Source organism: Panthera tigris, chromosome C2 (genome assembly GCF_018350195.1).
Source record: "Panthera tigris isolate Pti1 chromosome C2, P.tigris_Pti1_mat1.1, whole genome shotgun sequence".
Lineage (NCBI taxonomy): Eukaryota > Metazoa > Chordata > Mammalia > Carnivora > Felidae > Panthera > Panthera tigris.
Genome location: NC_056668.1, coordinates 121,054,589 through 121,069,224, shown reverse-complemented (window position 1 = coordinate 121,069,224; position 14,636 = coordinate 121,054,589). Strand labels below are relative to the sequence as shown.

Genomic DNA, 14,636 nt, shown 5'->3' with positions numbered 1-14,636 from the left:
CTCAGAGCCTGGAGCCTGTTTCACATTCTGTGTCTCCCTCTCTCTCTGACCCTCCCCCGTTCATGCTCTGTCTCTCTCTGTCTCAAAAATAAAATAAACGTTAAAAATAAATAAATAAATAAATAAATAATCAAATAAAATAAAATAATACTGGGGCACCTGGGTGGCTCAGTTAGTTGGGCATCCGACTTCAGCTCAGGTCATGATCTCAAGGCTCGTGAGTTTGAGCCCCATGTCAGGCTCTGTGCTGATAGCTTGGAGCCTGGAGCCTGCGTCTCCCTCTTTCTCTGCCCTTCTCCCGCTCATGCTCTGATTCTCTCTCTCAAAAATAAATAAACATTAAAAATTTTTTTAAATAAAATAAAACTATTACTCTATTAAAAGAAAACTTGGGTATAAATCTTTATGACCTTGGATTGGACAATGGTTTCTCAGATTTGACACCAAAAAGCACAAGTGATATAACAGAAGATTCATAAAGGGAATTCATCAATATTAAAAACGTTTCTCCTTCGAAGAATATCATAAATAAAGTGAAATGACAACCCACAGACAGGGCGATAATATTTATAAAGCATATTTCTGATACGGGATTTGTATCCAGAATGTATAAAGACAAATAATCCAATTTAAAAATGGACAAAGGATTTGAACAAACAGTTCTCCAGAGAAGACATGCAAATGACCAGTAAGCCCATGAAAAGATGCTCAACATCATTAGTCATTAAGGGGATGTAAATCACAAGCACAATGAGATAGCACATCAAAACCACTGGGATGGCTAGAATCAAAAAGATAGACAAGAATTGTGTTGTGAGGATGCGCTGAAATCAAAACTCTCACACATGGCTGGTGGGAATGTAAAATGGCGCACTTTGGAAAACAGTCTGACAACTCCTCAAGATGTTAAACAGGATGCTCGCTTCGCAGCCCATGTACTAAAATGTCAAACATCAAGTCACCTTACAACGCAGCCCAGCACTTCTACTCCTTGGTATCCACCCAAGAGACATGAAAACATACGTCCACACAAAAGCTTGTACTGGAATATTCATGGCAACATTATTCACAACAGTCAAAAATGGAAACAACTCAAATGTCCATCATCTGATGTATGGATGAACAAAATGTGGCACATCCACACAATGGGATATTATTTGGGCCTAAAAAGGAATGGAGTACAGGGGTGCCTGGCTGGCTCGGTTGGTGGAACATGCAGCCCTTGATCTTGGGGTCATGGTTCCCAGCCCCATGCTAGGTCTAGAGCTTACTAAAAAAAAAGTTAAAATAAATAAACAAACAAACTGAAAAAGGGGAATGAAGTACGGATATATTCTACAACATGGATGAATTGTGAAAATATTATGCTAAGTGAAAGAAGCCAGACACAAAAGGCCACATACTATATGATCCCATTTATATGAAATGTCCGGAAGATGCAAATCTATAGAGACAGAGAGAAGGTTAATGTTTCCCTAGGACAGGGGGGTGAGGGGTGGCGTGAGTGAGAGTGACTACTAATGGGCATGTAGTTTCTTTCTGGGGTGATAAAAAAGCTTCTAAAATTAGATTACAGGTCACACAATTCTGTAAATATACTAAAATCCATTGACTTGTACACTTTAAGTGGGTTAACCTTATGGTATGTAAATTATATCTTAAAAAATTGTGTTTTTAAAAAGTGCATGAGATGAAAAAAATTGGAGGCAGCAAGTACAGAAAAGTCTTTGAGGAATTTCTTGAACCTGTAAAGGTTTTATTGATGTATTTTTTGATTACCAGTATATAGCTGCATTTGTTGTAACAAAGGATTCTCTAGATGGGGTAGAGGTTAGGGGGTGTCACTGTACTTACTTCTCTGGGTCCCCCAGTAGATGTTTTGCCCAATTCTGATTTTATCCTATTAGGATCAATCCCAGAACACACAGTGCCAGGCTTTGTATCTCACTGAAGCTTACTCATCATTTCCCCTTTTTTTCCTTTTGTCTTCACATTATCCTGGCCCCACAAGGTAGAATGAAAAAATAATAAGCCTCTCTTTGTCTTATTAGAGAAATAAACACCTGTGTTTGTGAAGCAAGCAAGGCCACCAAGCCTTTGGGGAAGCAGAGTGGGGAGATGCCCAAAAGGCATTTTCTACAGAGAACCAAGGGGAAAAAAAAAAAACAAACCCCAAGCCTTCTGCCAAAAATGCCTGGAACTTAAAGTGCTCTCCTCAGCCCAAGGTCAGGCTCTGTGTGGATGTTGACAATGACCCTGATCAGTTGTTGCTGCTCCCTTAATTAAAAGCATGTGGCTTCCTCTCTTCCAAAATTCACCTTTGCTAATTCCACCTGCTTGGGGAGTCAGAACCCACAGCACAAGTGTAATTCCTCAGAGTGGCAACTGACAGAACTCCCAGGAACAAGGTGGCAACACTACGTCCCCAGCTACCAGAGGCATCGATCTCCTGAGCCAGGGAGAGGGGTCTCATAACCACAGTGGGGAGGAAAGCCATGGAGTGGCATTATTGAGGAGGCCACTGACATCTCCCTCCCTATTCTGCAAGGGGCTGGAAATTCCTGGCATTTGTCTTCCTCTTGGAATGTGACATTTACTCTAGGAGAACCATGGAAAAGTACAAACCACAATCATAAAGCCCAGAAGGAGAAGGTACCTCCAAGGTCATCTTTATCCTGGGCCCAGATACCCCCATAAGCAGATGTTCTCCTCTGGCCAACCCACCTCACCTTGGCTTGAACACAGCCACTGATAGGACTCGCACTCTGTCTCAGAAAGGCAGCTGATTCCTGGTAGAGCAGTGCTAAGGGCAGTCACTGCCCCTGTCAGGTCCAGCTCTGTCCCTGTCACCTCCAGCCCCGCCTTGTACTTGAAACACGCCTTTGTTCTAACTCCTTCTCTAGGCCTTGGAGTCTTTGAGAGCTATCTTGTTTTTCTTCGCTCTAGTCTCCTTGCCTGTCCCAGACAAGCAGTGCCTTTAGCTGCACTGACCCCCCACGTATCCCCATGAGTCCAGGAGGCAACAAAGACAATACTGGGCCTCAGCCCCTCTGAGATACCCAGTGCACGGTTCTCCCACACCCTGCATCCACCACACGCCGCCAGACATCCCTGACTTTGTCTCCCCATCCTAGCTTCTTACTCCCACTGGGACCTGACAATGAACCTGCCTTCCTGACCACTCTGGCTATCCCAGACCTTGTGTTGACCCATTGAGAGGACATGAGGCCTACTTCCCTAGACAGACCATCCCTAATTCCACTACTTCCTTGTGGAATAGTTTCAAGCCCCATCATTACCCTTTGCTCACCTGAACAGGCTGCCCTTGGTCATTGTTCACACATTCACTTCAGCCACTCAGCATGGTGATTCAGAACACAGGATTTGAGATCAGATGATCCAGGCTCTGCCATTAACTAGTGTGAGACTTTAGAGAAGTCTCTTAATCTCTCTGAGCATCATTTTCCCATCAATAGAATAGGGAAGAATAATAGTACCTAACCTCATAGCTTTGTCATGATGATAACAATAAATGAAATCATCTTTGTAAAGCACTTAGCACAGAGGCTTGAACATTCAGTGCAAGTATTCAGTATATGTTTTCTACTATTTTATTCTAAAATTATCATCTAGGGGCACCTGGGTGGCTCATTCAGTTAAGTATCCGACTCTTGATTTTGGCTCAGGTCACGGTCTCATGGTTCATGAGATCAAGCCCCGAGTCAGGCTCCACGCTGACAGCATGGAGGCTGCTTGGGATTCTCTCCCCTGCTCTCCCTCTGCCCCCTCCCTATCCCCTCCCTGCTCATACATGTGCACGTGCTCTCTCTCTCTCTCTCTCTCAAAAATTTTAAAAAGAATTATCATCTAAATGTATCAAAATTCATTCATTCACCATATATTTACTGAGTCCCATGCCAGCACTGGGATATAAAAACCCTTTTAAAGAATGGTCCTCTCTTAAATCCAGGAGGTGCAGGCTCACACTGGCACTCAGAGACAAGGAGCTGAGGTCCAGGGCCATGGCATAAAGGCACTGACCACCAGATACTGTCTAGGGAATGTGACAAGAGCACCTTCCATCTCTTCATATGTCTTTTAATACCGTCTCGACTCTCTGGTTAACACAGCACCACAAGGAAAAGGGGGAATGCCAGAGGGAGAGGTAAGAAATCCCCAGAGAAACGCCCTCTTCTGCTTCTCTCTTTGACAGAGAGTGGCCATGCCTCTGTCATGCAGGAGGGTGACGTCCCTTGGGGGAGGCCTTCTTGAATCTGCCTGGGACTGTTCCGGAAGTAGGAAGGGCGGCTGGGGGTGGAGAGACAGCAGGAATGTTCTCCTGGCTTGCTGCTCTGTACAGGCGAGTGTGCCGAGAGGAGGGCCTCTGGACATCAAAGGTTCCTTTTGTCCCCTTCCGAGTGGCAGGGCAGCCAGGCCGCTGGCGATGACTCAGGCCTGGCCCTGACGTCACCCACGCCCGGCCACTGGCCTCCCTCTGCAGCCAGGAAACTGGCTGGGGAGTGGCACTCGCAGCTGCAGCAAATCTCAAAATAAGGAGGCAACTGCCTCTCTCCTCCTCCTCTCCATCTCCTCACAACACACCTTTCTTTTCGTCTTCTTTTTCTTTTTTTTTTTTTTTTTTTAGCCTTATGGAAGGTTTTGCTTGTAGATCAACTTTCAAAATGTAGGAAGTCAGAATGGGTGACATCATCAGAAAAATATGTGGAGCTGATCTCAACAAGAAGTGAAGAACCCAGAGCAAGAAAGCGGTTTTAACTCCTGAGCCCAGGGAGTTGGCAGCGTTTGGGTTTCAGAGGAGCCAGCATCTCCGAGTAAGTGAAGGCCCACCCCTGCCCCTCTCACTCAGCACCCTACACTGTGTGGCGCCATCTTGTTTCCTGACACCTGCGGGTTGGCAGGCCGCAGCCCAGAGGGAGGTGGTGGGACTACATTTGGGAGGCCCTCCAAATATAGCACCAAAGCGATTTTATCTGATCTCTCTCTTTTCACAGGACCAGACAAGAATGTATTTCCTCTCAAAAAAAAAAAATATATATATATACATATATATATGTATATATATATATGTATATATATATACATACATACACATAGGCTGAAACCCTGGGGGAAATGGCTCAAGTCGTGCCTTCCCCGGTCAACCTTCTTGTTTTGTCTCCTCTTCCTCCTCCCGGAGCCCTGGTGCTCTGTTTTGGACTGCCAGAATGTTTGTTCAGAGTTCTGAACTCTTTGCTTCCTGGATCTTAAACCGAGTAATCAGACATAAAAAGAAAGCCTGTTCTAGGCAAATACGTCCCCTATGTCGTCCACTTGTAGTTTTGCACTTAACCTGGTAAAAGATGGCAGGTCTCATAAGAAAACATCCACAACCTGCCGCCTTCACAGAGCGTGTTTCTGGTTGCTTCTGATTGTTTTGGTGCGCGCACCTCCATTGTTTCATCACCGTGTTTATAGAGTGCTTATTTTAATTCCTGCTTGGGCTATTGCATCTGGAATGATACTAAACACAAAGACAGATCTAGTGTATCTCTGATATCTGTTTTAATGTCACCTAAAAAACTTAAGTCTTTGCATAGCCTATAATTTTACGAGCTCTGGAAGTTCCTAACCAAGAAAGTTAAGTTCCTGAGAGAGAAGTTTAAATGTGTACATAAGAACTGCAGAGCACATAGGCATAGAAATCATACCCAGTGCTCCTAGCCTCCAGTGTCATCCCCTGAGTCAGCATTTAGTCTTTGAATAGCTTACTTAGCAGAGTAGAATTTTTCTTTATAAATTCTGTTTTATAATGATTAGAGGGGGGTGTATTAAAAAAATAAATCTTATTTTAAAGGCAACGGAGAAGCTTGTCATTCACTGGAAAACAGTGGCAAATTCCTTTGTAGTCTGACAACACTGTTGGAAAGCAACCCTATATTTGTTTTGTAATTCTAATATATTCATTTTGTACATCTTACGTTTACTTTTTGTTTTAATTTAATGCATCAGGTTGTCGATGTGAGATTCTGCTAAATTACTGTTCTTCTGGCTGTAAGATCTGAATGCTGTGACCACTAATTTGGTGAGTGTCATTTGTCCCTAATGGCTGCTTAAATTTAAATTCACTAATTCTGTTCTCTTGGTTTATAGTAAAATTTAAGGAAAGGGGAGAAGGCATGGGAACTTCCGCACACACACAAAAACAACTACATCAAAAAGGACATGTAAGTGTTAGGATATGCTAATTGCTATAGTAGACTGAAAAATGTATAATGGCTTAAACACAACAGAAGTTTATTTCTTGCTCACGTGACAGTATAGTGGGGCAACTCTCTTTCACACATGCATTCAGAGATACAGATGGAAAGAGTCTCCACCTTCTGCAGCATGTGATTTTCAAGGCCATCAGGACTGTCTCCACTCCCCAGTGAAAGAGAAGAAGAGTGTGAATAAGAGCACAGGGGAGGTTTTCACAGACCATGCCTAGAAGGGATGTACAACACTTCTATTCACATTTGGTTGACTAAAACTCAGTCACATGACCATGGCTAACTGCAAAGGGATCTGGGAAATGTAGTTCCCAGGGAGGCAGCCACTTCCCAGCAATGGTCTAGAGAGTTTCTGGATAAGAGGTTTTCCTCTTTGGCACAGCATAATAAAGAGCTTAGAGATGCTCAAGGATAAGATAGCAGAATGAATTAGTGGGAGAAGCAAAAAATTATCAGGTATTTAGTATTCCCTGACTGACTCTCTTAGGTAAAATCTAGCCATATGGGCAAGGGGCAGTGGGTGAGATTTTTCAAGATGCCTCTGTTCTTTCCAACCCTGAGCCTTTCTATGAGCACTACCATGCTGCCAGTGACCAGTACATGAGGAAGGACATTCTTTCCCTTATTTTCCCCTCCAGGGTCCTCTTGGTCTAGGATCATTCTGGCATTGTTTCCTGCTTCTGGGTGTAGTCATGCTAGTTGGAATTGTCCAACAGAATTCTGTTCCCCCAACTTTGAGCCCCAGTAGTCTATTGGAAAGCTCGTGGTTTCTTTAGCTCATGGTTCTGTCTGCTTCTGGGAACTTTGGGAAGCTATCCTGCCTGATCTACTCCAGATCTTGGCTAGTGTTTTAATCTTAGGTGTGTGATCGGGGTAAGGGGTAGGATCCCTGACTGAAATGAGATCTTCAAACCAAGTTATTAGAGAAACATTTAAAAATAGATTTAAAAGGCTCAGGCTGGAGAGATTAGTGCAACCCTAAGGATTTGATACATAATTCTAGTTTTTTCTTTTCAGGGAAAGTTTAAAAACATGTACTGAAATGATGAGTGGTAAGGGTGTAATCCCTGTTTAGGGAACTCTGAGCTAATTTTATGTTTTATGTAGCTGTTTCACCATTGTTGGTCTTAGTGCAGAATTCCCCTGCTGGTAAATATCAGAAACCATATGGTGGGTACCTTATGATGCCCCAAAGGCAGCATAAAGACCTCCAGTAAAAACGGACTTCACATGCTTGCTTCAGCAGCGCATATACTAAAAATGGACTTTGCCTGAGTCTTTGCCTGAAATAGTTCTGTAGTTCTGTTGTCAATATCTGGCTAGATACCCTGGTTTCTGATTGTATTTTGCCCCTGGACTTGACATTTCTGAGGCCCACACCCACACCCTGAAGAGCACACATTGTCCATTGTGTGGGAAGGCAGCTACTGGCCAGTTTGACACAGCCTCTAGGGCTCTCATGGAGACTGGTGCCTGGCCTAGTCTCCTATCACTGCTGCCTCACCTCTACCGCTGCCCAGTGCTCTCACATCAGGAATGGTCTAAGGAGAAGTGGAGTAAAGTAAGTTGAATTGTTGCAAAAATGCTTCAGTCTCTCAGAGTTAATTTGCTGTGCCTTGGGTTTGTCCTGGAAGTATCTACTGAACTGAAAGCTGGCTGGGCTGGTGGAGGAAGCTAAAGATAAGACCAAGTTGAATGGGCCTGCTTAGAAGGGTGCAGCCAAAGGAGTAAGTTGAGAACAAATGCTAGGTTTCAAAAGCTAGAGCCAGGTGGGGATGATCTGTTGCTGGAAACCCCTGTCTAATGGAGTCAGCCAGGAAGGGCAAGGCCAAAGGCCATTCAAGAAGGAAAGATGTCACGGTCCATTTACTTGGGAGACTCAGCTGTCCCAGTTGATAAATTTCAACCGCCATGTGGTAGTGACTTCTCAGAGCACTAAGTATGTAGGAAGTGACATATGAGTGTATGTGTGGAGGGGGTGGGCTGGGGTCAATCTCCTGATTACTCCTGTCTACCTGTATTGATAGCATGAAAGGGAGGGGTGTGTAATCGCCATATCAGAATTTCAGTACTGTCAGTGTGACCCCTCCACAGTGTTGTTACAGCACGCTGAGTGACCTCACAAACACACCAACACGGCAGGGGTGACAAGGTATACACTTGGTAAATATTTTGATCTTCAACATTTTCAAAAAGGTGTCAAAGTAGACATCATGGGAAAAATTAGACTTTTCTTTAATTTTATATTTTCTTATTTAAAAAACTGTTTATTCCACGTGAGGGGTATAATTAAAATTTGGGGCACCATAGTCTTTTCAGAGCTTAGGTCACCTAAAGAGCTTAGCCTGGACCAATTAATCTGTGATAAGCAGGCATGGACGTGCACAGCAGGCTGACATAGATAGTGCCTAGACCAGTTGATTATTTTTATTATTTTTATTTTTTAACTCTATTTTTGTTTTATTTTTTTAATTTTTAATGCTTATATATTTTTGAGAGAGAGAGAGACAGAGTGTGAGTGGGGGAGGGGCAGGGAGAGAGGGAGACACAGAAATGAAGCAGGCTCCAGGCTCTGAGCTGTAGGCACAGAGCCTGACGCAGGGTTTGAACTCAGGAACCAAACCTTGAGATCATGACCTGAGTTGAAGTGGGATGCTTAACTGACTGAGCCACCCAGGTGCCCCTATTTATTTATTTTTAAATGTTTATTTTTGGCAGAGAGAGAGCATGTGCCTGCGTGAGAGGGGGAAGGGGCAGGGGGGTGGGGGGTGGGGGGAACAGAGCATCCGAAGTGGGCTTTGTGCCGATAGTAGAGAGGCTGATGTGGTGGGGCTCGATCCGTGAGATCATGACCCGAGTGGAAGTCAGACAACCAATTGAGCCACCCAGGTACCCCTCAGTTGGTTATTTTTAATGCCAGAGGTTTTATAGTTTTCACAGCACAGAAATACAAGCCCTCTTCTTACACTGGGTCGGCATTTATGAATGTTCTTTTACTCCACTTAGAGGATTTTGCAATAAGGCCACGTCATATTCACCAAAGCTAAGAATTCATGGTAATAGGGCTTTGTAATTGCTCATGCTGAAATCCCCCGATTTCTTGTCAAGAACGAAGTTGGAAAACACCACACTTGAAGACTTCACGGTTTTGTTTTTAACTCAAGAAGCCTCTGCTTTTCATCAGAACTTGAAAGCTTCCTCCCGCCTCCAAAATGGTATTTTTAAAGGATGTAAAACTGAGATTCTGTCAGAATAAATAAAGTAAAATATGTGAAATGGTTTGGGGGGGAAAATGGTTTGGGCAACTTAGAACAATGTATAGCAAGTCAAGATACTGATGAAAATAATTATAATAATGGTTAGCATTGGTGTTTTGACTTTTACTGTTGGTATTAATATTGTAAGTATCATCATTTAACATTTTTTGGTCTTTCTCAATTGACTTTCATCTGAGATCCTTAGCACCACTCACTAGCTAGCCACAGCATGTGGGATAAAATTTTCAAGGTCATTCGGAAAGGTTTGACTATAGGCCAGAAGCCTAACCAAGAGGCTTGTAATGTTACTCAGAGAGAGGTTTGACCCGGGTGGGGGGGGGGGGAGGGCGGGTACTGAAATCTGTGACACAGGATGGATTTGAGCTATCTCTCTGCCAAAAAAAAAAAACCAAAAAACCAAAAACAAAAATGGTGTTTCCTGGCATTTTAGGGGGCTCCCAGTGCATTGACCACAGGAGGCTTTGAAACCACTCCACAGAAGCACTGACGTCGGGTGGTGTCTCCCAAATGAGAAGGAGTCCATCGCCTGTCCCAAAGCCCCTAAGCTTGAGTGCAGTCTGTCTGTTTGGTGTTAATGGGGCGGGGGATTATACAGAGTCAACAAGCATGAGTTCAACCCAAGAGCAGTAAAGAAGGTATCATTTAAACTGTGAACTCCCCTCCATGTCCCAGATCCTGTCATCTGTTATCTTGGAATGTAGCGGGGAAAGCAGTATCTAGTGAAAGGATTTTCTCATTGATCCAAATTCCTTGGCATCAACTATTCCAAGGTACTTCACAAAAGAGAATGTAGCTTGATATCTACCCCAAGCACCAGCCAGAGTCTGAGTCCTTCTACTGCAGCCAGGCCATGGTTGGGCTGGACTCCTAAGAGGAGTCTCTTCCCTCCGTTTTCACCCTACATGAGGTGAATTCCTTTTTGTTTCTTTTAAAATACTTATCATTGTTTTTCAGATAAAAAGAGTCATAACTAGTTACTATACAAAAAATAGAAAATACAGAAAAATATCAAGGAGAAAACAACAGCTTCCAGTAATACAACAAACAAGCAACAATTCTGTATTACCATTTTGATGTATTTGTTTCCAGTTTTTCACATATAGAAATTATTTGACATGGTATTTTATGTTTTTTCTTACCTCACTTCCATTATGTTGTAAGTATTTCTCCAAGTCACTAAATGGCCTGTGAAAATTTGATTTTTTTTTTTATGTTATGTTATGTTATGTTATGTTATTTATTTATTTATTTATTTATTTATTTATTTTTGAGAGAGAGAGAGCGGGAGCACAAGAGAGGGAGAGGCAGACAGAGGGAGACAGAGGATCTGAGGCAGTGTTTCCTGACAGGCTCTTTGCTGACAAGCTGTCAGCAGCTAGCCCAAAGTGGGGCTTGAACTCACAAACCGTGAGATTGTGACCTGAGCCAAAGTTGGACGCTCAACCAACTGAGCCACCCACATACCCCTGAAATTTTGATTTTTAACGTCTGTGTTTCCCTTGCATTGATATGTCTTAATTTATCCTTTTTGGGGTTTTTTGATGGGCATTTTTTTTTTAAATGCTTATTTTTGAGAGAGACAGAGCCTGAATGGGGGAGGGGCAGAGAGAGAGGGAGACACAGAATCTGAAGCAGGCTCCAGGCTCTGAGTTGTCAGCACAGAGCCAGATGCGGGACTCAAGCCCACAAACTGAACCGGGAGATCATGACCTGAGCCGAAGTCCGACGCTTAACCGACTGAGTCACCCAGTCACCCCTTTGATGGGCATTTTGATTGGCTGTAATGCTCTGCTATTATCAATCTGTAAACATTCTTGTGGATGAATTTTTGTGGACATCTTAGGGAAAATTCCTAGAATTGAATCAGTAGGTCAAATGACCTGTTTCTAAATTTCCTAATGCACATCAGTAAATTAGCCTCCAGAAAGTCACCAGTGTCTATTTCAAAACCTAAGTCCCCTTCAGTTTCTCATGTTAAAATGCATGCTCCTAGGCCCGAGTGGCATCAGAAGCTCTAAGGACGGGGCCTAGGAATATGCTTTTCAATACACCCTCCTAATCCTTATACACGTTAAAGCCTCTTGATATGCTGCATTCAATTCAATAAACATTCATTTCAGCAAACACTTATTAGAAAACAGAGAGCCTTGAGATAGTATATCTAAACCAGAATTTAACTTAAAGGCTCCTTTTTTGGCCTCTGAAGTTTAGATTTTTTCTTAATTGTGGTATGGTATAGTTGAAAGACTTTCAGCTAGAGAATCGGGAAACCTTACTGTAAATATGAGATAATTGAGACCCAGAATGATTTACTTCCAGGGGGTTAGCCAGAGATTCAGTGGCAGCAGTAAAACAAGGACTTGGGTAGCAGGGCCTAGATCTCCCCAACCTCAGGGTAGCAGAGACAAGGCCCCAGTGAGAAGATAGACAGCTCATGTGAGAGACTCTGCCTCAACCAGGAAACTTTGATCTGCCTTCTTATAGGCAGGGCCATATCTCAGGACCTGTATGGGCAGCCCAGACCCTGTGAGGGGCCCAAGGGCCCACCTTGGTCACCTAATGAGACCAGGCCACTGTGTGCCCTAAGCCCTGAAGTGGTAACATCGAACCTGGACCGAAGAGGACAGGGGCAGCCACTCAGAGCCACGCACAAGAGCAGAAGAGGAGGCCGGGTCCAGAGTCAGAATGCAAAAGAGCAGAGACTCATATTGTAGTCAGATCTTAACTGCAAAAGAAGACAAAGCCAGAGCTAGAGGGGAGCTGTGTGACTCATTCTCAAGGATGGAGTCCCATCACATAACTTCACTGTCTGGGGAGGTACCTGTCCATAGCTGTGCCTGCCGTTTTAAATCTGAGAGGTGCTGTGCACCAGGCTGCCTTCTGACAGCAGGTGAGTAGTAGCACCTGGCCGAAGGAGGGGCAGTGGGTCAGAGAAGAGGCTCCTGAAATTGGGAAATCTGGGAAATTCTCTGTTAGAGCAGAAAACATAGTAAACAAACAACAACCAAATTAAAAAAAATTTTTTACCACCTTCTAAGGAGGTGTGAGCATCCATCCTGCTGCATAACCCTGCTCAAGCCCATCAGACCATGCCTATTGGTCACCTGATGGCATATGGCCGGCCTTTCTCATTCTACCACCCCAGCTTCTGGGGGAGTCACCATCATATCATTTGCTTTCATGCTCAGCCTCCACAAACAGCTGAGTTCCAGATGGTCCCTAGTTCATGTTTAGGTTCTATAAATCACTATTTAGATTCCTCCACAGCCAAGTCCACATCTTCCGCCTGTGACTGCACCAGGTGAAGTGCAAGAGCCAGAACGCAGAGGCACCAGGGAGTTTGCCTCTGATCACTAAGCTTTACTGCTTCTGTGAAGGGTCTTCATGGTCTCTTGGCTGTTCCCACATAGCATCACTGCTCTTCTCATTCTTGGCCTTCTGGTCCAAACTTGTAGATGATGGGTATGGATTCCAGGAAGTTCTACAACCTCCCTTCACTCAGGGGTACAACAGATGGAAGGTGACTTCCCAGACATGGCTGGAGCAGTTGTCATCACTATGATGTTGGCTCTATGCAAAGCCCATCTCCCTGGCATCCTTTACAACTTCTTTGGCTGAAGCACCTTCTGATGCTTAGATAGAGTTCTTTTTTTTTTTTTTTTAACATTTTTATTTATTTTTGAGACAGAGAGAGACAGAGCATGAACAGGGGAGGGGCAGAGAGAGAGGGAGACACAGAATTGGAAGCAGGCTCCAGGCTCTGAGCCATCAGCCCAGAGCCCGACGCGGGGCTTGAACTCACGGACTGCGAGATCGTGACCTGAGCTGAAGTCGGACGCTTAACCGACTGAGCCACCCAGGAGGCCCAAATAGAGTTCTAATTACTGGCAAGACCTGGATCCCTTGGCCAAGAAGGTCCATGTGGTGGTGACAGCAGTACCTCTAGATCTAACCCCCAGGAGATAGATGTTGGAGTTCTGTGACATCCAGACAAGGTGCCCACATGCTGCTGGCAAATCTGAGATTATCAACAGAGTAGGAAGTCCAAGGGCAGAAAGTGTTCAGTGGGGTCTGTGATCTGACGAGTGCTGCTGGTGATCCCATTCTTCCCTGTCTGTGCTGACTCCATGTCTACTCCCCACACACCTTGCTAATGAGTAGCTGACTTTAAGAATAAAAAGCATTCACACAGTCTCTGGCCAAAGCTGCTGGACGACCCTGGTCCAAGCAAATTCTGTCTCTGCTCCACGGCTGCCATATCGTGGCTTTTGTATCACCTCTTGGGAGAGTGTCATTGGTATCAAGTCTACCTGTTGGGCCAAGATGTACTGCCTCAAAGAAGCCCAGCATCCCCAGACTGTGATGTCCTACTATTGTAGTCAGGAGCAACTGGTCAAACCTAAAGACTCACCACATATCAAGAGCCCCATTTTCCATCACTGAAATGCCAGACAGCTCAAACTGCTATGTAGACAAGTATTATGAAATCTGGAACAGTGAGAGACATCAGAAGGCAACGCACCCAAGCTCTGAAGACACCCCCCAATTGACTGCCATCTTGACTGGACCAGCAGAAAGAATCCCTACACGTCTATCAGAATGCCTAAAATAACAAATTCTGATGTTCCCAAAAATTGACAAGGAGGTGAAGAAATTGGATGGCTTTTGCACCTCTGGTCAGACCATAAATGGTATAGCCACTCCGGAAAACAGTTTCCAATAAAGTTAAACATACATATATCATACAGTCCCACTCCTGAGTGTTTATACAAGAGAAATGAAAACTTATGCTAGCACAAAAGACTGTATATCAATATTCATGGCAGTTTTATTTCTAATAGCTTAAAACAGGAAACCAGCCAGACGTCCTTCAAGGGGAAAATGGATAACAAAACCATGGTACATCCATACCATGGAAAACTATTCAGCAATGGAAAGGCACACACTCTTTACATACAACTTAAATGGATCTAAGGGCATTATGCTGGGTTAAAGAATGCCAATCTCAAAGGGTTATATACTATATGACTCCATTTATAACAAACTCAAAGAGACAAAATTGTAGTGATTGAGAATAGATCAGTGCCAG

General features: G+C 43.9%; 1 protein-coding gene across 8 annotated transcripts in view; it reads left to right on the top strand.

The window, feature by feature from the left end:
• ZBTB38 (zinc finger and BTB domain containing 38) overlaps window positions 1-14,636 on the top strand; it is a 143,697-nt gene that overhangs the window by 57,379 nt on the left and 71,682 nt on the right. For 7 of the 8 annotated variants that reach the window (XM_042957262.1, XM_042957259.1, XM_007086355.2 and 4 more), the window contains exons 3-4: window positions 4,646-4,832; window positions 6,010-6,082. The gene's annotated coding sequence lies outside the window, so the exon portion shown is untranslated. Of the gene's footprint in view, window positions 1-4,042; window positions 4,166-4,645; window positions 4,833-6,009; window positions 6,083-14,636 lie in introns of those variants that run through there. The other variant, XM_042957258.1, reaches the window with a different exon arrangement.